The sequence below is a fragment of the Ovis aries genome, chromosome 2, assembly GCF_016772045.2.
Source record: "Ovis aries strain OAR_USU_Benz2616 breed Rambouillet chromosome 2, ARS-UI_Ramb_v3.0, whole genome shotgun sequence".
In the NCBI taxonomy this organism is placed as follows: domain Eukaryota; kingdom Metazoa; phylum Chordata; class Mammalia; order Artiodactyla; family Bovidae; genus Ovis; species Ovis aries.
This window is the reverse complement of record NC_056055.1, coordinates 80,085,178-80,110,851: the sequence shown is the minus strand read 5'-3', so window position 1 is coordinate 80,110,851 and position 25,674 is coordinate 80,085,178.

Genomic DNA, 25,674 nt, shown 5'->3' with positions numbered 1-25,674 from the left:
GGACTATAGAAAAGGAAATATAGTAGTTTTTAAGGTTATCAATAGTAGACTTTTTGAGTTAATAAATTTTCTCTTTTGTAATAGATCACTGTGCTTTGTTATAAATCATTGTGTCCTTGCTATGTAAAAATGTAGCTTTATCACTATCTTAAGACTAAATAGGTCTTAAGGGGAACATTGGTGAAAGGATTTTCATTTGTTGGGCTGATGTTTGCTGCTAAATCTCCATATTCTCTGCCCTTATAATGAATATAACTAACATATAGGAGAAATAAGTATTAACCTTTAAGATTAATCCTGTTAACCTTGGGTTAAATAGATTCCTTTCTTGATTGTAACTCACTACACCCTCACCCTATAGGAATGTAACTTTATTTGGAGGGTGGTGCCTGGTTTAAGAAAAAACACCCTTGGAAAAAATAAGTTTTTCGGTTATCAGAAAGAAAGGATCATAAAATGTCAGCGGGTCTCATGGCCAGAAGATGATGTAATATTCCTAAGACCTTTTCTTTTACATTTATGTGAAGCACCTGATTTTGATAAAGGTTAGGACTGCTGACCCCCACGTGACTCTGTATTCATCCCTATATGTAACAAAAGGTATATAAGCAAACCCCAGAATAAAGAAATCGGATCAGTTTCCGGAAAGACTGATACCCCCATGTTGTTCTTTCTTGCTCCTCGTTTTTCTGGCTGAATTCCCATCTGGAACATGGATGCTATTCCACGTAGGCCAAGTTATTCAGCCTCTTTTTCTCCACTAATCTTCCTACTACACTATCCATTTCTAATCTCTCTATATATCTGTAATTAAATATGTATTTTTCCAAAGATGCTGATGCCGTCCCCCACCTTCAAATCACCCTGGATCCACCAGGGCTGGACCCTGGCATGAGCACACAGCCACCAACAAGAATTCTAGTCCTGGGGACTGATATGGAGGAGACAAGACCCGTGGATGGTTGGAAGACCATAGGGACAGACAGAAAGGCTAGGGAGGCTTTTCACTTGTGAGGAGCACACAAGTGCTGGATTGACCCTGAGGCAGGGAAGAGAGAGATCTGCCCTAGAGGTCCCCAATGACCACCTCATGCCATGTCTTACCTTGAGCCAAACTAGCACCCTGGTCTGCTGACTCAACTCACAGCACAGCACTGGAAATGGGGTAGCCAAGACAGAGAAAAAAACTCAACTTTGGGATACAGGGGCCATATGGTTGCAGGATGGAGCTAGGAGTCGTGGGTGGCCATTGCTGCTACTTACTCGAGTAGTGCCACAGAAGCAGCCCAGATTCCTGGTGCCAGCTGCTCTGCCTCAATTCACCCCTCAAAACATGCAGAGGGATCACAGGAGCCCCACCTTCCCCGCAGAATGGTTTCAAACCAGGGTGGGAGTAACAGAAGTTGGTCACAGTGATCAGCTATTAGAGAAGAGGGGTCTTTCCCCAAGGCAGGGCAGAGACAAGTCGGCTCTAGCAGCTGCTGGGGTTCTAATGACTACCTCCCAGTCCACCCCAGCTGAAGCTGAGTGAACACTTCCATTCTGCTTAGTCCATGCCATAGTGCAAAGCTGGATCTAGGGTGGCCAGGGTGGGGAAAAGACTAAACTGTGGGCTAAATCTGAAAGAAGCCACAAATGCTTATATAAGCAGTGCATCAGACCTCTATATGTACATGGACCCCCTAGCTTCAGCATCTCCCTTCCTATGGGGCAAAAGTCCTAGTTCAAGGAGAGAGAGAGAGAAAAACAAAACAAAACAAAACATACATTGAAAGAGAACAGAGCCAAATTGAGCCTAACCATTAGACCTATTGCTTCAGCAACTTCCCACCTCCCTGATAGGGCAGTGGTGGCCAGTGAGCCTAACATTAAGCATCAGTTCTGGCCCCTTTATTTCAAGTCCCCTTACCCCCTCCACCAAGGTGATACCTTTCAGCACACCCTGAGAAAAGAGATGATTGGACTTCATGTCAAATCCAGCCCTCCCTTCAAAGGCATTGGGCATACACAGTCTACGTATTTATGTTCCCACATAAGAATATACCTTGAAGACCACAGTAGGTAATTGCTTCACCTAAACTGACAGAGGCATAGAAGGTTAATCAAAATAAAAAGGCAGAGGAACTTCTCTCAATTGAAAGAGAAAGAGAAAACCCCTGAAAAAAACAATAAAATAGAAGTAATTTACCAGATAAATAATTAAAGACATTGGTAATAAAAGTGTTAGCTGAATTAGGAGAAATGATTGATCTAAATACTGACCATTTTCACAGGGAATCAAAAAATATAAATACCTAATTAAAAACAAATTTAAGATTTGAAATAACACACATACACACACACTGTGGAAGGAATGAATAGTAGATTAAGTGATACAGAAGACCAGATAAGTGATCTGGAAAATAGAAAAATGGAAATTATCTAATCAGAACAATAGAGAAAATAACAATTTAAAAAAATGAAAGCTATTTAATGGTCTCTGAATAACATTAAACATTATCAGCTTCATTTTTATAAGGGTTCCAGAAGAAGAGAGAGACAGAGAAGGAGATTAAAATGTACTTGAAGGAATTATGGCTGAAAAATTCTGAAACCTAAAGAAGGAAACAGATATCCATATACAGACAGAGAGTCCCTACTAAGATGAACCCAAACAGACCCACACCAAGACATACCATAATTAAAATGGCAAAGGTTAAAGATGAAGAAAGAATTCTATAAGCAGCAAGAGAAAAGCAAAGAGTCATATACAAGGGAATCCCTACAAGGTTATCAGCGGAATTCTCTGCATAAATTTTGCAGACCAGAAGGGACTGGCATGATATATCCAAAGTGTGAAATGGGAAAAACCTATAAACTTGGATACTCTACCCAGCAAGATTATAATTTGGAATACAAGGAAAGGTAAAGAACTTCTCAGACATACAACAAATAAGAGAATTCATCAATACTAACACTGAGAATTCACCAATACAACACCTGCCTTAAGGGAAATGTTGAAGGATCTCTAAATTGAAAAGAAATAAGAATGTATAGGAATTGGAAAATAATACCAGGAAAGGCAAATATATAGTAAAGATTGAAGATCATTAAATTCAAGAGATTTTTTTAATAAAATGCAAAATTAATATCCTTTATAGAAGTTCACCAAGAAGAAAAGAGAAAGGATACACACATATGCATACACATACACACCAAAAAAAAAGAAAGAAAGAAAGAAAGAGGTGAAATAACAAACAGTGCCACAAGGATACAAAAACAGTCATAAAAAAACACAACAAACATTTAAATGACAACAAATTGGACAACCTATAAGAAATGGACACATTTCTAGAAAGATAAAATATGCTAAAATTGAATAAAAAATAAATAATAATTTAAACAAATAATTAATTACAACATAACTTAAACAAATTCATCACTAGTAGTAAAATAGTCTATAATTAAAAGAACCCTTCCAGCAGACAAAAGTACCTTAGGACTGTTTAGCTTTATAAGAGAATTCTACCAAGTTTATAAAGAATAACCAAAATTATCTTCTCAAACTAATTAAAAAACTAAAGAGGACAGAACACTCCCAAATTCATTGTATGAGGCCACCATTATCATGATAAAAAAAACCATTCAAAGACACAGCAAAAAAAGAAAATTATAGGCCAATAACTTGGATGACTAAAGAAGCAAAAATTAAAAAAAAAAAAAAAGCTATTAGCAAAGTGCACCTAATAATACATAAAAAAGGACCAGAATCAATTTGAATTTATTTCAGTGTCACAAAGATATGGCAACATTTGCACATGAACCAATGAGTTACATCACATTAACACTCTGCTGCTGCAATACAAAGTAGAAATAATAAACGACAAATAGCAGCAAAAATATGCCCATGACATATTCACAGGACTAGAAAAAATAATCATAAAACTCAGAAGGAACCACATAAGACCCAGGATTGCCAAAGTAATCTTGAAAAAATAAGAATAAAAATGGAGACATTATCATCCCAGATTTCAGACTATACTACAAAGCTACAGTAATCAAGGCAGCATGGTTCTGGCATTAAAAAGAGACACACAAATCAATGGAACAGAACAGAGATCTCAGAAAACACACAGACACAGTAAATTGATATACAACAAAGGAGGCAACAATATGCAATGGAGAAAAGACAGTCTTGTCAATAACTGGTGCTTGGAAAATTGGACAGCTACATGTAAAAGAGTGAGATTAGGACTCCATCATTCCATATACAAAAATAAGAACAAAAATGGATTAAAGACAAATATAAGCTCTGAAACCATGAACTGGAAAAGAACATGGAAAGAACATCTTTGATATAAATTTTACCACTAATTTTTTCATCTATTTCTTAAATCACAAGAAAAAAGGACAAAAGTCAATAAATGGGGTTAACTAAATTTAAAAAAAAATTGTATACTAAGGAAAACTATTAACAAAATGAAAAGATGACCTAGACAATGGAAGAAATATTTGCAAATAATGTGACTGGCAAGGGAATAATATCCAAAATTTGTAAACAGTTCATACAATTGAACATCAAAAAATAAAATAACCAGATTAAAAATGGGCAGAATTGAATAGACATTTTTTCAAAGAAGACATACAGATGAGAAAGAAGCACATGAAACAATGCTCAGCATCACCAAACATTGGAGGAAAGCCGATCGAAACCACAATGAGGTATCCTCTCACATCTGTTAGAATGGTTATCATCAAAAGTCCACAAGAACTACTGTTGGTGAGGGTGTGGAAAAAAAATAGAGAATAATTATACATTGTTGATAGGATTGTAAATTGTTGCAGCTGTTTTGGGAAATATTATGGAGGTTCCTCAAAAAACTAAAGATAGAACAACCATATGATACGGCAATTCCACTTTGGGGTATATACATCTCAAAAAACCACAGAAACACTTACTTGAAAAGATTTATCTATCTCAGTGTTCAAAACAGTGCTGTTCTCAAAAGCCATGTTATGGAAGCAACCTAAATGCCCATCAGCAGATGAATGAATAGGAAAGAAGTGACATACATGCACATGCACACATGTGCGTGCACAGACACACACAAACACACACACACACACACACTGGAATAGTACTCAGCCACAAAAAAGAACAAAAATCTACTATTTACATCAGCGTGACTGGACCTAGAGGGTATTATGCTTAGTTAAGTCACAGAAAGGCAAATACTATATGATATTATTTATATATGGAATCTAAAATATAATACAAATGAGTGTATTTGCAAAACAGAAACAGGCTCACAGAAATAGAAAAAAAAATCTATTGGTTAACAAAAGAGAGGGGGGAAATTAAGGGTTTGAGATTAAGAGACACAAACTAACATGTATAAAATTGACAAATAATAATATTACATTTATAGTACAGAGAATTATAGCCATTATCTTCTAATAAATTTTGATGAAATGTAATCTGTAACAACACTGAATACTATGCCCTACACATGAAACTACTATAACATTATAAATCAATCATACTTCAACAACAACAAAAAAGATTAACTACTCCCCCTCAACTTCACTTTTCAATATTTTTCAGTATTTCAGTAAAATCCCTGTGAGAAAAACATATGTGTATGTATGTTTGTATGTATGATTTCTTAATATCTGGGCATAAATTATTTTAGGTGTCTTCCCATTCTAATATTTACGGTTCTTTTTTAATATTGCAGTGATATGAATTAACAGACTATGCTAGGCAACATTAAGGGCTTCCCTGGTGGCTCCTATGGTAAAGAATCTGACAGCAATGCAGGAGATCTCTGTTTGATCCCTGGGTCAGGAAGATCTCTTGGAGAAGGGGATGGCTACCCACTCTGGTAGTCTTGCCTGGAGAATTGGTTACAGTCCATGGAGTTGCAATGAGTCAGACACGACTGAGTGCCTTTCACTTTCAGACAATATTAAACTAAGAAAATATCTCCAAAATAGTTACACTAGAGATTGAATAAGAGATTAAACTATTGTGGTTTGGATAATTTACTTAATGATAGTCTAGAAAAATAAAATCATTTAAAGGCCTGGATTATCGCTGATGCCAAATCACACAAACAAATACATTTGTCTTCATAACAGTTATATACAAATTGTACTTCCTTAGGCAACTGGGTGAATAGAGATGATGTTTAATGAGCACACAGAGAAGGAAATGGCAACCGACTCCAATATTCTTGCCTGGCAAATCCCACAGACAAAGGAGCATAAAAGGCTACAGTTCACAGAGTCGCAAAGAGTCAGACATGGTGACTAAACAGCGCACCTTAATGAACACAGAAAAAATATGAGTGTGAAAGAGAGAGAGCTTAATTATGCATAAGTCAGAAGCTAAGTCACTTCAATTAGGGATACTGATATAATTTTGAATAAAAGTTTCTAAAATGCATTTTAAAAACACTTTCACAATGTATTTTACTGGGTTAAATACAACCTCCACCACCCTTTAGTTAATGCATACATGTTAACCACGTATTGTCTTGGGTTGCTATGTTTATAAGAAATAATAAGAAGCATACATTTCTTATTTTAGTGATGCATTGGATTCATAATAAAAGGAAGTAAGAAGTGGAGAAAGATATGAAATTACATGTATTTAAGCTTGCTAGGAATTAAAAGGCAGTTTGGAGTTGTAGGACCTTGACATCAATTGAGGTTTTCATCAATCCTATAATCCCCTGAGGATCTGGGACCTTTCTGTTATCTATTCCATTTCCCAACTCTGTATAGTTAACAAGTCAAAATTCACATAATAATAACAACTATAGATGAGTATTGTTCTTGGTTTGGCAATCTGAACTACATTTGTCAGAGGGATGAAACACGTGGGTATGTCTGGAGGGCTCACTGGATATTACCATAAAGCGTCATTTATTATTTGAACTGTGGAAATGTCTGGAAAATATTTATCCCTGGTGTACCAAGTGTCTCAGACTATAGAGAATATGCCTGCAATGCAGGAGACCTGAGCTTGATCCCTGGGTTTAAGATACCCTGGAGGAGAACATGGCAACCCACTCCAGTATTCTTGCCTGAAGAATCCCCATGGAGAGAGAAGCCTGGTGGGCTACAGTCCATAGTGTTGCAAAGAGTGGGACATGACTGAGCAACTAACACTTTTATCACTTTCACCTCAAACTTTAAGATATACATAGAAGGACAGGGCAATGCTTCATTTTGTGAAAGGAAAGATTATTCTGACTATAATTTGAAAGTTTTCTCTCAGATAGTCCTCTGATTCAGAAATGTAGACTTATACTTGAGATACAGAGGGAGAAAATGACATTGACAATGTAAATACAAGCTATTAAAAGCCAATTTATAAATTAGATCATATGTGAGAGAAGCAGAGTATACAACCAGGAAGAAAACAAGCTATTGAAATCCTCTCTTCCAAAGTAAAACCTATGAGGCCTTGAAAAATCAAGGCAAAAATCAGCAGATGAACCTAGATAGGATATCAACAATGACTCTGGCAATATCATGACAGTTCCAGGAAGTCCCTTCACAAGCTTCATGTAGGCTTCTTAGAAGGAATTTTTGGCCCAGGCTTCGGTGGCCCTAGAGGTGATACTTCAGCCTTACAACAGGCAACATACTGGGGTTCAGGTCAAGAAGAGGCAAATGTTTCTTGACATGTAATAAAGGAAAGCATAACATTAGGGTAGATGAAGACTTGCCTAGGGATTTGTAGATCTACTTTGAAAGGATTCAAGGATTTGGAAAAAGTTTGTCAAAAAGGTAGATGGGGATTTGAGCCATTAAAGTAAAACTACATTAGATTACTATTGGATTCCTGGCTTTTTGGTATTTTTGTTTGTTTTTATGTGTGTGTCTGAGAGCATGGTCTATAATCACAAACTAAAGGAAAGGTTTCAAGCCCTTTCAGAGTATTGATATGTTGTAGTTTTTAACATAAGAATGATCAATTAGTGAATACTTTTTCTTGACTGAAAAGAGGTTGATAGATCTAAGATTTTGGAATTAATAAATGGAAATTGTATATAATATTATAGGGACATATTCTATAAAGAAAGACCAGTATTCTGGCATTTCAGAATGGGCCTTAGGAGTTAGATATGGATTATATTATTTTTGCTTTTGAGGACTGAATCAATCACACATATAATGGATAAAGGCTGGCACTAGGCTCATCAAGTAACTGGATCCTAATATTCTAGCATTGTAGATATGACCTGCAGAACATGGCTATGTGTGTATGTATTGAAAGTGGTAGGTTAGCTGTTAAAAAGACATATATACATTGTGTAGCTACATAAACTGTGGGCTTAATACCTTTGATGCTACATGTTCAAATTATTTAAATATAAAACTGCAGGCAAGAGCCTTCTCCTTGAAATACTGAGAGACATTATCATTGCTAAGAATAAAAATAAGGAATTAAAGTTCACATTCTAATGGTTTAATTGTCTGTGATCTAAAAATGTCATGATGACAGTTTAATTTTTTTTTTCTATTTAGATCACACTTCTCTGAAGAGAAGGGGATTTTTCTAGCTTTCTCTCTCCAATACAATTGACTATATGATTGAAACTATTCACCACATAACACCTGGAATGGGTAGTGGTGTTAGATTTATCAGACAGAAAATAGAGCACTTCACTTGATCGCAGAGAATGTCATTCTTTGTGATATGGAAAGTGGGAGCACAGTGTCATTGGATTTTAGTATTAAAGCATATGACTTAATTCAAAGCATAAAAGAGTTGTACTTCAAACTGAAGTACAATCTGGAATATTTACTACATACAGTTTTATTCCCGATATACATAAGACAGTATACTATAAAAGACTTGAACTTCCTTGTTTTTTAATTTTATAGTCCTCTGACAATTTTTCAAACCTGAAGCCTAAAATGGACCCATCTTTATTGGTCGAGAGGAGAAATATACTCTTTCCTTCTTACTCTAGCTATAGTACTCAGTCCAGTACTCTAGCTATTCTCTTCTATTTACTCTATCTTATTTCCCATGTGCTGTGCTGTGCTTAGTCACTCAGTTGTGTCCGACCCTTTGTGACCCACTGGACTGAGCCTGCCAGGCTCCACTGTCCATGGGGATTCTCCAGGCTAGAATAATGGAGTGGGTTGCTATGCCCTCCTCTAGGGGATCTTCCCAACCCAGAGAGTGAACCCAGGTCTCCTACACCACAGGCAGATTCTATACTGTCTGAGCCACCAGGGAAGACCAAGAATATTGGAGTGGGTACCCTATCCCTTCTTCCGGAGATCTTCCTGAATCAGGAATTGAACTGGGGTCTCCTGCACTGCAGGTGGATTCTTGACCAGCTGAGCTACCAGGGAAACCCATACATCATCATTATTTTCTTTTCTTATGGATCATTTTCATAAACATACCACAATGATACTCTGTTTTCCCTCATCAAAGAAATGATAGATTAGGTGACCACCTAATCTATTACAAAGGAGGCAAGAATATATAATGGAGAAAAACAATATCTTCAATTAATGGTACTGGGAAAACTGCACAGCTACATGTAAATAAATGTTGGACACTCCCTAATATCATACACAAAATAAATTCAAAATATATGAAAAATCTAAATGGAAGCCTGACACAATAAAACTTTTGAAGGAAAACATAAGTAGAATACTCTTTGACAAAAATCACAGAAATATATTTTGGTCTGCCTCCTAGAGTAATGAAAATAAAAAACAAAAATAAACAAATGGGACCTTGTTAAACTTAAATGATTTTGTACAGCAAAGGAAATCATAGATAAAAAGAAAGGGCAATGTTCAGAATGGGAGAAAATATTGCAAATGAAACAATCAACAGGGATTAATATATTAAACATAAAAACAACTCAAACAGCTCAACATTAAAAACACACACAAAAAAAAAATCAAAAAAGGGGAAGGGGGGCAGAAGATCTAAATGGATATTTCTCCAAAGAAGACATCAGTTCAGTTCAGTTCAGTCCAGTCACTCAGTTGTGTCTGACTCTTTGCGACCCCATGAATCGCAGCACGCCAGGCTTCCCTGTCCATCACCAGCTCCTGGAGTTTACCCAAACTCATGTCCATCTAGTTGGTGATGTCATCCAGCCATCTCATCCTCTGTCGTTCCCTTCTTCTCTGCCCCCAACCCCTCCCAGCATCAGTGTCTTTTCCAATGATTCAACTCTTTGCATGAGGTGGCCAAAGTATTGGAGTTCAGCTTCAGCATCAGTCCTTTCAATGAACACCCAGGACTGATTTCCTTTAGGATGGACTGGTTGGATCTCCTTGCAAGAAGACATATAGATCACTAAAAAAGCACATGAAAAGATGTTCAACATCATTAATTATTAGAGAAACACAAACCAAAACTACAATATGGAATCATGTCACACCAGTCAGAATGGCCATTGTTTAAAAAAATCTACAAACAATACATTCTGGAGAAGGTGTGGAGAAAAGGGAATCCTTCTGTAAGGTTGGTGAGAATGTAAATTGGTACAGCCATTATAGAGAACAGTATGGAGCTTTCTTAAAAAACTAAAAATAGAGTACCATATTATCCAACAATCTCACTCCTAGGCATATATCTGGAGAAATCCATAATTCAAAAAGATAATACCAACACCTATAGACGTCCCTGGTGGTCCAGTTGTTAAGAATCTGCCTACTAATGCAGGGGACACAGTTTGGCACACTGCAACTAGAGAGTAACCCTTGCTCCCATAGCTAGAAGAAGCCCATATGCAGCAATGAAGACTCAGCAGAGCCAAAAATAAAATGAATTTTAAAAAAGAGAAAAGATATATGCACCCTCAATGTTCATTGCAGTAGTATTTTTCCAGAAAATGCAGTAATAGCCAGAAAATAGAAGCAACCTAAATGTCCATCAACAGAAGAATGAATAAGTAAGATGTGATAGATATATATATAATGGAGTGTTACTCAGTCATAAAAAAGAATGAAATAATGCCATTTTCAGCAACATGAATGGACCTAGAGATTGTCAGGGTGAGTGAAGTAAGTAAGAGAAAGACATATATCATATGCTATGACTTATTTGTGGAGTCTAAAATAATGTTACAAATTAATTTATTTACAAAATAGAAAGAGAGTCACAAATGTAGAAAAAAAACTTATGAGCTACCACGTGGTAAGAAGGGGATAAATTGGGAGATTGGAATTGATATATACACATTACTATATATATAATAGACAGCTAACTAAAACTGTACTCTATAGCACAGGGAGCTTTAATCAATACACTCTAATTATCTATATGGGAAAAGAATATAAAAAAGTAGCTATGTGTATATGTATAACTGATTCACTTTGATGTACAGCAGAAGCTAATACAACACAGTAAATCACTGTTGTTGTTGTTCAGTCACCAAGTTGTGTCCCACTCTTTGAGACCCCATGGACTACAGCATGCCAGGCTTCCCTGTCCTTCATTATCTCCCTAATCTGCTCAAATTCCACACAAGCTGGAATCAAGGTTTCTGGGAGAAATATCAATAACCTCAGATATGCAGATGACACCACCTTTATGACAGAAAGTGCAGAGGAACCAAAGAGTCTCTTGATGAAGTTGAAAGAGGAGAGTGAAAATTTTGGCTTAAAACTCAACATTTAGAAAACTAAGAACAAGGCATCCAGTCCCATCATTTCATGGTAAATAGATGGGGAAACAATGGAAAGAGTGGCAGACTTTATTTTCTTGGGCCCCAAAATCACTGTGGATGGTGGCTGCAGCCATGAAATTAAAAGACGTTTGCCCTTGAAGAGAAAAGCTATGACAAACAGATAGTATATTAAAAAGCAGTGACATTACTTTACTAACAAGGGTTCCTATCATCAAAGCTTTGGTTTTTCCAGTAGTCATGCACAGATGTGAGAGGTGGACCAGTAAGAAGGCTGAGCACCGACGAACTGATACTTTTGAATAGTGGTGCTGGAGGAGACTCTTGAGAGTCCCTTGGACTGCAAAGGAATCAAACCAATCAATCCTAAAGGAAATCAGTCCTGGATATTCTTTGGAAGGATTGATGCTGAAGCTGAAGCTGCCACCTTCTGCAATATTCTGGCCACCTGATGCAAAGAGCTGACTCATTGGAAAAGCACCAGATACTAGGAAGGATTGAGTGCAGGAGGAAAAGGGGATAACAGAGGATGAGTTGGTTGGATGGCACTGCAGACTCAATGGACATGAATTTGAGCAAGCTCTGGAAATGGTGAAGGACAGAGAAGCTTGGCATGTTGCAGTCCATGAGGTCTCAAAGAGTCAGACAAAACTGAGTGACTGAACAACTTATTGAGTCAGTGATTCTATCCAACCATCTCATACTCTGTGGCCCTCTTCTCCTTTTGCCTTCAGTCTTTCTCAATGGTCTTTTCCAATGAGTCAGCTCTTTGCATTAAATGGCCAAAGTATTGGAGCTTCAGTTTGCACATCAGTCCTTCCAATGAATATTCAGGCTTAATTTCTTTAGGACTGACTGGTTTGATCTCCTTGCAGTCCAAGGGGCTCTTGAGTCTTTTCCAACACTATGATTCAAAAATCATCAAATTTTCAGCACTCACCCTTCTTTGTGGTCCAACTCTCACATCTGTACATGATTACCGGAAAAACAATACATTTGACTATATGGACCTTTGCTGGCATAGTGATGTCTTTCCTTTTTTTAATATGCTGTCTATTTGGTCATAGCTTCCTATACAAGGAGCAAGCACCTTTTAATTTCATGGCTGCAATCACTGTCCACTGTGATTTTGAAGCCTCTAAAAGTAAGATCTGTCACTGCTTCTACTTTTCCCCCTTCATTTTGCTATGGAGTAATGGAACTGGATGTCTTATTCTTAGTTTTTTGAATATTGAGTTTTAAGCCAGCTTTTTCACTCTTCTCCTTCACCCTCATCAAGAGGTTCTTTAGTTCCTCTTCATTTTCTGCCATTAGAGTGGTATCATCTACATATCTGAGGTTGTTGATATTTCTCCTAGCAGTCTTGATTCCAGCTTGTGATTTATCCAGCTCAACATTGCACGTGGTGTACTCTGTATATAAGTTAAATAAGCATGGTGATAACATATAGCCTTGTCATACTCCTTTCCCAATTTTGAACCAGTTGCTCTATGTCAGTCTCTAACTGTTGCTTCTTGACCTATGCATAGGTTTCTCAGGAAGCAGGTAATGTGGTCTGGCATTCCATCTCTTTAAATATTTTCCACAGTTTATTGTGATCTACACAGTCAGTGGCTTTTGTGTAGTCAATGAAACAGAAGTAGACATTTTTCTGGAATTTCCTTGGTTTTTCTATGATCCAACAGATGTTGGCTATTTGATCTCTGGTTCCTCTGCCTTTTCTAAATCCAGCTTTTACATCTGGAAGTTCTCAGTTCATGTACTGTTGAAGCCTAGCTTGGAGGATTACCTTGAGCATTACCTTGGTAGTATATGAAATATATGCAATTGGGCGGTAGTTCGAACATTCTTTGGCATTGTCCTTCTTTGGGATTTCAATGAAAACTGACCTTTTCCAGTCCTGTGGCCACTGCTGAGTTTTCCAAATTTGCTGGCATATTGAGTTCAGCACTTTAACAGCATCATCTTTTAGGATTTAAGGATTTTCCAGCTCAGCCAGAATTCTATCACCTCTACTAGCTTTCTTCATAGTTATGCTTCCTACATCCCATTTGATTTCACACTCCCTGATGTCTGACTCTAGGTGAGTGACAACATCATTGTGGTCATCCCAGTCATAATAGTTTTTTGTATAGTTCTTATGTGTATTCTTGCCACTTCCTCTTCATCTCTTCTGCCTCTGTTATGTCCTTACAATTCTGTTCTTTATCATATCTATACTTGCTTGAAATGTTTCCTTGATATCTCCAATTTTCCCAAAGAGATCTTTAGTCTTTCCCATTCCTTTGTTTCCCTTTACTTCTTTGAACCGTTCATACTCCAATAAAAATTAATTATAAAAATTTTTTAAAAATATAAAAAACTCTCTTGTCCCTAGATATGTTGTCTCATTTCCTTTATTATCTTTTTAGAATATAATAATTTATTTTTAAATTTATTTATTTTAATTGGAGGCTAAATACTTTACAATATTGTAGTGGTTTTGCCATACGTTGACATGAATCAGCCATGAGTGTACATGTGTTCCACATCCTGAACCCCCCTCCCACCTCCCTCCCCATCCTATCTCTCTGGGTCATCCCAGTTCACAGGCCTGAGCACCCTGTCTCATGCATTGAACCTGGACTGGTGATCTGTTTCACATATTATAATATACATATTCAAAGCTATTCTCTCAAATCATCCCACCCTTACCTTCTCCCACATAGTCCAAAAGAATGTTCTATACATCTGTGTCTCTTTTGCTCCCTCCCATATAGGGTTATCATTACCATTTTCTAAATTCCATATATATGTGTTAATATACTGTATTGGTGTTTTTCTTTCTGGCTTACTTCACTCTGTATAATGGGCTTTAGTTTCATCCCCATCATTTGAACTGATTCAAATGTATTCTTTTTAAAGGCTAAGTAATACTCCATTGTGTATATGTACCACAGCTTTCTTATCCATTCGTCTGCCGATGGACATCTAGGTTGCTTCCATGTCCTCCTGGCTATTATAAACAGTGTAGTGATGAACATTTTGGGTATATTTGTCTCCTTCAATTCGGGTTTCCTTGGTGTGTATGCCCAGCAGTGGGATTTCTGGGTCATAAGGCAGTTCTATTTCCAGTTTTTTAAGGAATCTCCACACTGTTCTCCATAGTGGCTGTACTAGTTTGCATTCCCATCAACAGTGTAACAGGGTTCCCTTTACTCCACACCCTCTTCAGCATTTATTTTTTGTAGACATTTGGATAGCAGCCATTCTAACTGGCGTGAAATGGTACCTCATTGTGGTTTTGATTTCCATTTCTCTGATAATGAGTGATGTTGAGCATCTTTTCCTGTGTTTGTTAGCCATCTGTATGTCTTCTTTGGAGAAAGGTCTGTTTAGTTATTTGGCCCATTTTTGATTGGGTCATTTATTTTCCTGGAATTGAGCTACAGTAGTTGCTTGTATATTTTTGAGATTAATTATTTGTCAGTTGCTTCACTTGCTATTATTTTTTCCCATTCTGAAAGTTGTTTTTTCACCTTGCTTATAGTTTCCTTTGTTGTGAAAAAGCTTTTAGGTTTAATTAGATCCCATTTGTTTATTTTTGCTTTTATTTCCATTACTCTAGGAGGTGGGTCATAGAGGATCCTGCTGTGATTTATGTCAGAGAGTGTTTTGCCTATGTTTTCTTCTAGGAGTTTTATAGTTTCTGGTCTTCCATTTAGATCTTTAATCCATTTTGAATTTATTTTTGTGTATGGTGTTAGAAATGGTCCCAGTTTCACTATTTTACAAATGGTGGACCTGTTTTCCCAGCGTCATCTCTTAAAGAGACTGTCTTTTCTCCATTGTATATTCTTGCTTCCATTATCAAAGATAAGGTGTCCATAGGTGTGTGGATTTATCTCTGGGCTTTCAGTTTTGTTCTATTGATCTATATTTCTGTCTTTGTGCCAGTACCATACTGTCTTTATGACTGTGGCTTTGTAGTATAGCCTGAAGTCAGGCAGGTGGATTCCTCCAGTTCCATTCTTCTTTCTCAAGATTACTTTGGCTATTTGAGGTTTTTGTTTTTCCATACACATTGTGAAATTATTTGTTCTAGTTCTGTGAAAAATACCGTTACCTTGATAGTGACTGCATTGAATCTATAGATTGCTTTGGGTAGTATACTATTTTCACTATATTGATTCTTCTAATCCATGAACATGGTATATTTCTCCATCTATTTGTGTCCTTTTGATTTCTTTCACCAATGTTTTATCAGTTCAGTTCAGTCACTCAGTCATGTCCAACAATTTGCGACCCCATGAATCCCAGCACGCCAGGCCTCCCTGTCCATCACCAACTCCCAGAGTTCACTCAGACTCATGTCCATCGAGAGAATGATGCCATCCAGCCATCTCATCTTCTGTCGTCCCCTTCTCCTCCTACCCCCAATCCCTCCCAGCATCAGAGTTTTTTCCAATGTGTTAACTCTTTGCATGAGGTGGCCAAAGTACTGGAGTTTCAGCTTTACCATCACTCCTTCCAAGGAAATCCCAGGGTTGATCTCCTTCAAAAAGCACTGGTTGGATCTCCCTGCAGTCCAAGGGACTCTCAGGAGTCTTCTCCAATACTAGAGATCAAAAGCATCTGTTCTTCGGTGCTCAGCTTTCTTCACGGTCCAACTCTTACATCCATTCATACCACTGGAAAAACCACAGCCTTGACTAGATGGACCTTTATTGGCAAAGTAATGTCTCTGCTTTTTAATATGCTATCTAAGTCGGTCATAACTTTTTTTCTAAGGAGTAAGTGTCTTTTAATTTCATGGCTACAGTCACCATCTGCAGTGATTTTGGAGCCCCAAAAATAAAGTCTGACACTGTTTCCACTGTTTCCCCATCTATTTCCCATGAAGTGATGGGATCAGATGCCATGATCTTAGTTTTCTGAATGCTGAGCTTTAAGCCAACTCTTTCACTCTCCACTTGCACTTTCATCAAGAGGCTTTTTAGTTCCTCTTCACTTTCTGCCATAAGGGTGCTGTCATCTGCATATCTGAGGTTATTAATATTTCTCCCAGCAATCTTGATTCCAGCTTGTGTTTCTTCTAGCCCAGCGTTTCTCATGATGTACTCTGCATATAAGTTGAATAAGCAGAGTGACAATATACAGCCTTGACATACTCCTTTTCCTATTTGGAACCAGTATGTTGTTCCATGTCCAGTTCTAACTGTTGCTTCCTGACCTGCATACAAATTTCTCAAGAGACAGGCCAGATGGTCTGGTATTCCCATCTCTTGCAGAATTTTCCAGTTTATTGTGATCCACACAGTCAAAGGCTTTGGCATAGTCAACAAAGCAGAAATAGATGTTTTTCTGGAACTCTGTTGCTTTTTCCATGATCCAGCGGAAGTTGGCAATTTGATCTCTGGTTCCTCTGCCTTTTCTAAAACCAGTTTGAACATCAGGAAGTTCACGGTTCACGCATTGCTAAAGCCAGACTTGGAGAATTTTGAACATTACTTTCCTAGCATGTGAGATGAGTGCAATTGTGCGGTAGTTTGAACATTCTTTTCCATTGCCTTTCTTTGGGATTGGAATGAAAACTGACCTTTTCCAGTCCTGTGGTGACTGCTGAGTTTTCCAATTATGCTGGCATATTGAATGCAGCTCTTTGACACCAACATCTTTCAGGATTTGAAATAGCTCAACTGGAATTTCATCACCTCCACTAGCTTTGCTCGTAGTGATGCTTTCTATGGCCCACTGAACTTCACATTGCAGAATGTCTGGCTCTCGGTGAATAATCACACCATTGTGATTGTCTTGGTCATGAAGATCTTTTTGTACAGTTCTTATGTGTGTTCTTGCCACCTCTTCTTAATATCTTCTGCTTCTCTTAGGTCCATACCATTTCTGTCCTTTATCGAGCCCATTTTTGCAGGAAATGTTCCCTTGGTATCTCTAATTTTCTTGAAGAGATCTCTAGACTTTCCCATTCTGTTGTATTCCTCTATTTCTTTGCATTGATTGCTGAGGAAGGCTTTCTTATCTCTTCTTGCTATTCTTTGGAACTCCGCATTCAGATGCTTGTATCTTTCCTTTTCTCCTCTGCTTTTCGCTTCTCTTCATTTCACAGACATTTTTAAAGCCAGTGTGTTTTAGTTTTCTATATGTAGGTCTGTTGTTTCTTTAGATAGATATATTCCTAAGTATTTTATTCTTTTCATTGCAATGGTGCATTGAATTATTTCCTTAATTTGTCTTTCTGTTTACTCATCGATTATGTATAGGAATGTAAGGGATTTCTCTGTGTTAATTTTATATCTTTCAAATTTACTTTATTCATTGATTAGCTCTAGTAATTTCCCAGTGGAGTCTTTAACATTTTCTATGTAGAGGATCATGTCGTCTGCAAACAGTGAGAGTTTTACGTTTTCTTTTCCAATCTGGATTCCTTTTATTTCTTTTTCTTCTCTGATCACAGTGGCCCAAACTTCCAAAACTATATTGAATAGTAGTGGTGAGAGTGAGCACCCTTGTCTTGTTCTTGACTTTAGGGGAAACACTTTCAATTTTCCTCCATTGAGGATAAGCTTTGAAAGTGAAAGAGGAGAGCGAAAAAGTTGGTTTAAAGCTCAACATTCAGAAAACGAAGATCATGGCATCTGGTCCCATCACTTCATGGGAAACAGATGGGGAAACAGTAGAAACAGTGTCAGACTTTATTTTTTGGGGCTCCATAATCACTGCAGATAGTGACTGCAGCCATGAAATTAAAAGATGCTTGCTCCTTGGAAGAAAAGTTATGACCAACCTAGACTGTATATTCAAAAGCAGAGACATTACTTTGCTGACTAAGGTCCGTCTAGTCAAGGCTATGGTTTTTCCTGTGGTCATCCTGTGGATGTGAGTTTTGTACTGTGAAGAAGGCTGAGCACCAAAGAATTGATACTTTTGAACTGTGGTGTTGGAGAAGACTCTTGAGAGTCCCTTGGACTGCAAGGAGATCCAACCAGTCCATTCTGAAGGAGATCAACCCTGGGATTTCTTTGGAAGGAATGATGCTAAAGCTGAAACTCCAATACTTTGGCCACCTCATGCGAAGAGTTGACTCATTGGAAAAGACTCTGATGCTGGGAGGGATTGAGGGCAGGAGGAGAAGGGGACGACAGAGGATGAGATGGCTGAATGGCATCACAGACTCGATGGACTTGAGTCTGAGTTAAATCCGGGAGATGGTGATGGACAGGGAGGCCTGGAGTGTTGCGATTCATGGGGTCGCAAAGAGTCGGACACGACTGAGTGAATGAACTGAACTGAACTGCACTGAAATGTGGGTTTCTTATATATTGCTTTCATTATGTTGAGGTTTGTTCCTTCTATTCATGCTTTCTGGAAGGTTTTTATCATAAATGGATGCTGAATTTTGTCAAAGTGTTTCTCTCCATCTATTGGGACAATCATATGGTTTTTATCTTTCAGTTTGTTAATGCAGTGTATTACATTGATTGATTTGCAGATACTGAAAAATCCTTGAATTCCTGAGATAAAAACCGCTTGGTCACTGTTTGATCTTTTTAATATGTTCTTGGATTGTGTTTATTATATTTTGTTAAGGATTTTTGCATCTATGTTCATCATTGATATTGTTCTGTAGTTGTTTTTTGTTGTTGTTGTTGTTGTTGTTGTTGTTTTGTGGCATCTTTGTCTTGTTTTGGTATTAGGGTGATAGTAGCCTCATAGAATGAGTTTGGAAGTTTACCTTCCTCTGCAATTTCCTGGAAAAGCTTGAGTAGGAGAGGTGTTAGTTCTCTAAATTTTTGGTAGAATTCAGCTGTGAAGCCATCTGGTCCTGGGCTTTTGTTTGCTGGAAGATTCCTAATTACAGTTCCATTTTCCATGCTTGTGATGGGTCTGTTAAATTTTCTATTTCTTCCTGGTTCATTTTGGAAAGTTATACTTTTCTAATAATTTGTCCATTTCTTCCAAGTTGTCTATTTTATTGGCATATAGTTGCTATTTGTAGTCTCTAATGATCTTTGTATTTCTGTGTTGTCTGTTATGATTTCTCCATTTTCATTCTAAATTTTGTTGATTTGATTCTTCTCCCTTTGTTTCTTGATGAGTCTGGCTCATGGTTTGTCTATTTTATTTATTTTCTCAAAGAATCAGCTTTTAGCCTTGTTGATTTTTGCTATGGTCTCTTTTGTTTCTTTTTCATTTATTTCTGCCCTAAGTTTTATCATTTCTTTCCTTCTACTAACCTCAGGGTTTTTCATTTCTTCCTTTTCTAGTTGCTATAGATGTAGTTAGATAACTTATTTGACTTTTTCTTGTTTCTTGAGATAAAACAGTATTGCTGTGAACCTTCCCCTTAGCACTGCTTTTACAGTGTCCCATAGGTTTTGGGTTGTTGTATTTTCATTTCATTTGTTTCTATGCATATTTTGATTTCTTTTTTTATTTCTTCTGTGATTTGTTGTTTATTCAGAATCATGTTGTTCAGCTCCATATGGTGGAATTTTTAATAGTTTTTCTCCTGTAATTGAGATCTAATCTTACTGCATTGTGGTCAGAAAAGATGCTTGGAATGATTTCATTTTTTTGGAATTTACCAAGGCTAGATTTATGGCCCAGGATTTGATCTATCCTAGAGAAGGTTCCATGTGCACTTAAGAAAAAGGTGAATTTAATTGCTTTAGGGTGAAATGTCCTATAGATATTAATTTGGTCTAACTGGTCCATTGTATCATTTAAAGTTTGTGTTTCCTTGTTAATTTTCTGTTTAGTTGAGCTATCCATAGGTGTGAGTAGGATGTTAAAGTCACCCACTATTATTGAATATTATTATATTATTGTTAATTTCCCTTTCATACTTGTTAGCATTTGCCTTACATATTGCAGTGCTCTTATGTTGGGTGCATATATATTTATAATTGTTATATCTTCTTCTTGGATTGATTCTTTGATCATTATGTAGTGTCCTTCTTTGTCTCTTTTCACAGCCTTTATTTTAAAGTCTATTTTATCTGATATGAATATTGCTACTCCTGCTTTCTTTTGGTCTCCATTTGTTTTAAGGTCAGTCCCTTGTAGACAGGATATATATGGGTCTTTTGGTCTCCATTTGTTTCGAGGTGGGTCTCTTGTAGACAGCATATATAGGAGTCTTTTGGTCTCCATTTGTTTTGACGTGGGTCTCTTGTAGACAGCATATATAGGGGTCTTGTTTTTGTATCCATTCAGCCAGTCTTTGTATTTTGGTTGGTGCATTCAACCCATTTACATTTAAGGTAATTATTGATAAGCATGATACTGTTGCCATTTACTTTGTTGTTTTGGGTTCGAGTTTGTACACCCTTTCTGTGTTTCCTGTCTAGAGAACATCCTTTAGCATTTGTTGAAGAGCTGGTTTGGTGGCGCTGAATTCTCTCAGCTTTTGCTTATCTGTAAAGCTTTTGATTTCTCCTTCTTAGTTGAATGAGATCCTTGCTGGGTACAGTAATCTGGGTTGTAGTTTTCTCTCTTTCATCACTTTAAGTATGTCTTGCCATTCCCTTCTGGCCTGAAGAGTTTCTACTGAAAGATCATCTCTTATCCTTATGGGAATCCCCTTGTGTGTTATTTGTTGTTTTTCTCTTGTTGCTTTTAATATTTGTTCTTTGTGTTTGATCTTTGTTAATTTGATTAATATGTGTCTTGGGGTGTTTTGCCTTTGGCTTACCCTGTTTTGGACTCTCTGGGTTTCTTGGACTTGGGTGACTATTTCCTTGCCCATTTTAGGGAAGATTTCAACTATTATCTCCTCAAGTATTTTCTCATGGCCTTTCTTTTGGTCTTCTTCTTCTGGGACTCCTATGATTCGAATGTTGGGGCATTTAACATTGTTGCAGAGGTCTCTGAGGTTGTCCTCATTTCTTTTAATTCTTTTTTCCTCTCTGCTTCATTTATTTTTATCATTCTATCTTCTACCTCACTTATCCTATTTTCTGCCTCAGTTATTTTACTGTTGGTTCTCTCCAGTGTTTTTGATATCATTTATTATATTATTCATTATATATTGACTCTTTTTTATTTCTTCTAGGTCCTTGTTAAACATTTTTGCATCTTCTCAATCCTTGTCTCCCAGCTATTTATCTATACCTCCATTTTGTTTTCAAGATTTTCTATCATTTTTACTATCATTATTTTGCATTGTTTTTCAAGTAGATTCCTACTCTTTTGTTTGCTTTGGTGGACATTTATCATGTTCCTTTACCTGCTGAGTATTCCTCTGCCTTTTCATTTAGTTTAGATTGCTGTGTTTGGGTTGGCCTTTCTGTATGCCATCAGTTTGTGGTTCCTCTTTATTGTGGAGGTTCCTCACTGTGGGTGGGGTTAGATGGGTGGCATGTCAAGGTTTTCTGGTTAGGGAAGCTTGTGTCGGTGTTCTGGCGGGTGGAGCTGGATTTCTTCTCTCTGGAGTGCCATGAAGTGTCCAGTAGTGAGTTTTGAGATGTCTATGGGTTTGGTATGACTTTGGGCTACCTGTATATTGAAGCTCAGGGCTATGTTCCTGTGTTGCTGGAGACTTTGCATGGTATGTCTTGTTCTGGAACCTGTTGACCCTTGGGTGGTGCTTGGTTTAAGTAGTAGGTATGGAGGCTTTTGAATGAGCTCTTATTGATTAATATTCCCTGGAGTCAGGAGTTCTCTGGTGTTCTCATGATTTGGATTTAAACCTCCTGCCTCTGGTTTTTAGTCTTATTCTTACAGTAGCCTCAAGACTTCTCCATCTATACAGCATTGATGATAAAACATCCAGGTTTTTGATGAAAAGCTTCACAGTGAGGGACACCCAGAGGGATTCACAGAGTTACATGGAGAAGAGAAGAGGAAAGAGGGAGATAGAGGTGACCAGGAGGAGAAGAGGGAGAATCAAAAGGGGAAAGATCAAGCTATCCAGTAGTCAATTCCTTGTGTGCGCTCCACAGTCTGGACCCCTCAGAGAAGCTTACAGAATTACACAGAGAAAAGAAGAGGGAGGAAGGAGACAGTGGTGACCAGGAGGAGAATAGGGGGAATCAAGAAGAGAGAGATAGATCCAGCCAGTAATCATGTCCCTAAGTGTTCTCCACAGCCCAAAACACACAAAGAGATTCACAGTGTTGCATAGACAAGAAAAGGGGGAAGGTGGAGATAGAGGTGACCTGGTGGAGAAAAAGGAGAGTCAAAAGGAGGAGGGAGCAAACAAGCCAGTAATCACATTCCAAGTAAAATTGACTACTTAAGATTGGGGTCTAAAAGCTACAAAATTGATAACATATAGGAAAAGTAAAGATTAAAATCTAGAGTAGAAGTTAGACTCTCAATAATTCAATATTAAAAAGATAAAACAAAGTCACAAATATTATAAAATATATATGAATTTTGCTTTTAAAATAAGGTCTTTTTTTGCAAAGTTAAAGTAGGTTATAAAAATGAAAATTAAAGGAGTAATACATTGATTGATTTGCGGATATTGAAGAATCCTTGCATCCCTGGGATAAAGCCCACTTGGTCATGGTGTATGATCTTTTTAATGTGTTGTTGGATTCTGATTGCTAGAATTTTGTTGAGGATTTTTGCATCTATGTTCATCAGAGATATTGACCTGTAGTTTTCTTTTTTTGTGACATCTTTGTCAGGTTTTGGTATTAGGGTGATGGTGGCCTCATAGAATGAGTTTGGAAGTTTACCTTCCTCTGCAATTTCTGGAAGAGTTTGAGTAGGATAGGTGTTAGCTCTTCTCGAAATTTTTGGTAGAATTCAGCTGTGAAGCCATCTGGACCTGGGCTTTTGTTTGCTGGAAGATTTCTGACTACAGTATCAATTTCCGTGCTTGTGATGGGTCTGTTAAGATTTTCTATTTCTTCCTGGTTCAGTTTTGGAAAATTGTACTTTTCTAAGAATTTGTCCATTTCTTCCACGTTGTCCATTTTATTGGCATACAACTGCTGATAGTAGTCTCTTATGATCCTTTGTATTTCTGTGTTGTCTGTTGTGATCTCTCCATTTTCTGGAGTTGAGCTGCATAAGTTGCTTGTATATTTTTGAGATTAGTTGTTTGTCAGTTGCTTCATTTGCTATTATTTTCTCCCATTCAGAAGGCTGTCTTTTCACCTTGCTTATATTTTCCTTTGTTGTGCAGAAGCTTTTAATTTTAATTAGATCCCATTTGTTTATTTTTGCTTTTATTTCCAGCATTCTGGGAGGTGGATCATAGAGGATCCTGCTGTGATTTATGTCTGAGAGTGTTTTGCCTATGTTCTCCTCTAGGAGTTTTATAGTTTCTGATCTTACATTTAGATCTTTAATCCATTTTGAGTTTATTTTTGTGTGCGGTGTTAGAAAGTGATCTAGTTTCATTCTTTTACAAGTGGTTGACCAGTTTTCCCAGCACCACTTGTTAAAGAGATTGTCTTTACTCCATTGTATATTCTTGCCTCCTTTGTCAAAGATAAGGTGTCCATATGTGTGTGGATTTATCTCTGGGCTTTCTATTTTGTTCCATTGATCTATATGTCTGTCTTTGTGCCAGTACCATACTGTCTTGATGACTGTGGCTTTGTAGTAGAGCCTGAAGTCAGGCAAGTTGATTCCTCCAGTTCCATTCTTCTTTCTCAAGATTGCTTTGGCTATTCGAGGTTTTTTGTATTTCCATACACTACACTGTTGTATTTCCAAAACTACACTGTTGGTGGGAATGCAAACTAGTACAGCCACTATGGAGAACAGTGTGGAGATTCCTTAAAAATTGCAAATAGAACTACCTTATGACCCAGCAATCCCACTGCTGGGCATACACACTGAGGAAACCAGAATTGAAAGAGACACATGTACCCCAATGTTCATCGCAGCACTGTTTATAATAGCCAGGACATGGAAACAACCTAGATGTCCATCAGCAGATGAATGGATAAGAAAGCTGTGGTACATATACACAATGGAGTATTACTCAGCCGTTAAAAAGAATTCATTTGAATCAGTTCTGATGAGATGGATGAAACTGGAGCCGATTATACAGAGTGAAGTAAGCCAGAAAGAAAAACACCAATACAGTATACTAACACATATATATGGAATTTAGGAAGATGGCAATGACGACCCTGTATGCAAGACAGGGAAAGAGACACAGATGTGTATAACGGACTTTTGGACTCAGAGGGAGAGGGAGAGGGTGGGATGATTTGGGAGAATGACATTCTAACATGTATGCTATCATGTGAATTGAATCGCCAGTCTATGTCTGACGCAGGATGCAGCATGCTTGGGGCTGGTGCATGGGGATGACCCAGAAAGATGTTATGCGGAGGGAGGTGGGAGGGGGGTTCATGTTTGGGAATGCATGTAAGAATTAAAGATTTTAAAATTAAAAAAAATAAAATAAAATAAAATAAAAAAAAGGAGTAATAGAAGACTTAAAACTAAAAAAAAATGATAATAGTAAAAATATATCTAGGAATTTCTCTGGAGCTGTTGCAGATAGTGTAGAGTCAGTTCAGTTTCAGATAGTTCCTTGATCCAGCTTATACTTCTCAAGATCTATAGGCCCTTTCCAATGTAGTCGGTGCTAACTACGGGCTTTTAATCTGTTGTACCTGTCACTTCCAAAGTTGTTCCCTCTGTTTATTTTAGCGTCTTCTGTTTGCTGGTCTTCGGTGTCTAATTTCCACCCTGACACAAGGGGGAGAAGGTGGTCACTTATTTAGGCTCACATGATCAGTTGTGCTGTGGGGAACACTGCAAACAAATATCACTGATGTGCGTGGGAGTGCACGCAGTGTCTTGGCTGCCCTGGGTTTGCCCCCACTCATGGCTTGTGCACTTTCCCAGTCTACACTTCTCAGGCTCTAGGTTGTACTGCTGGGGAACTGTCTGAGGTGGGCCTGGGTTACGTGCACTTCCCAGGTCTAAGCCATTCACATTCAGATTCTTGGGTACTCCACAAAGGCACAGACTTGGTTGGGCCTGCTTTTTTGCCCTTCCCAGGTCCGAGCAGCTCAGGCTACCAGGTGCTTGGAGA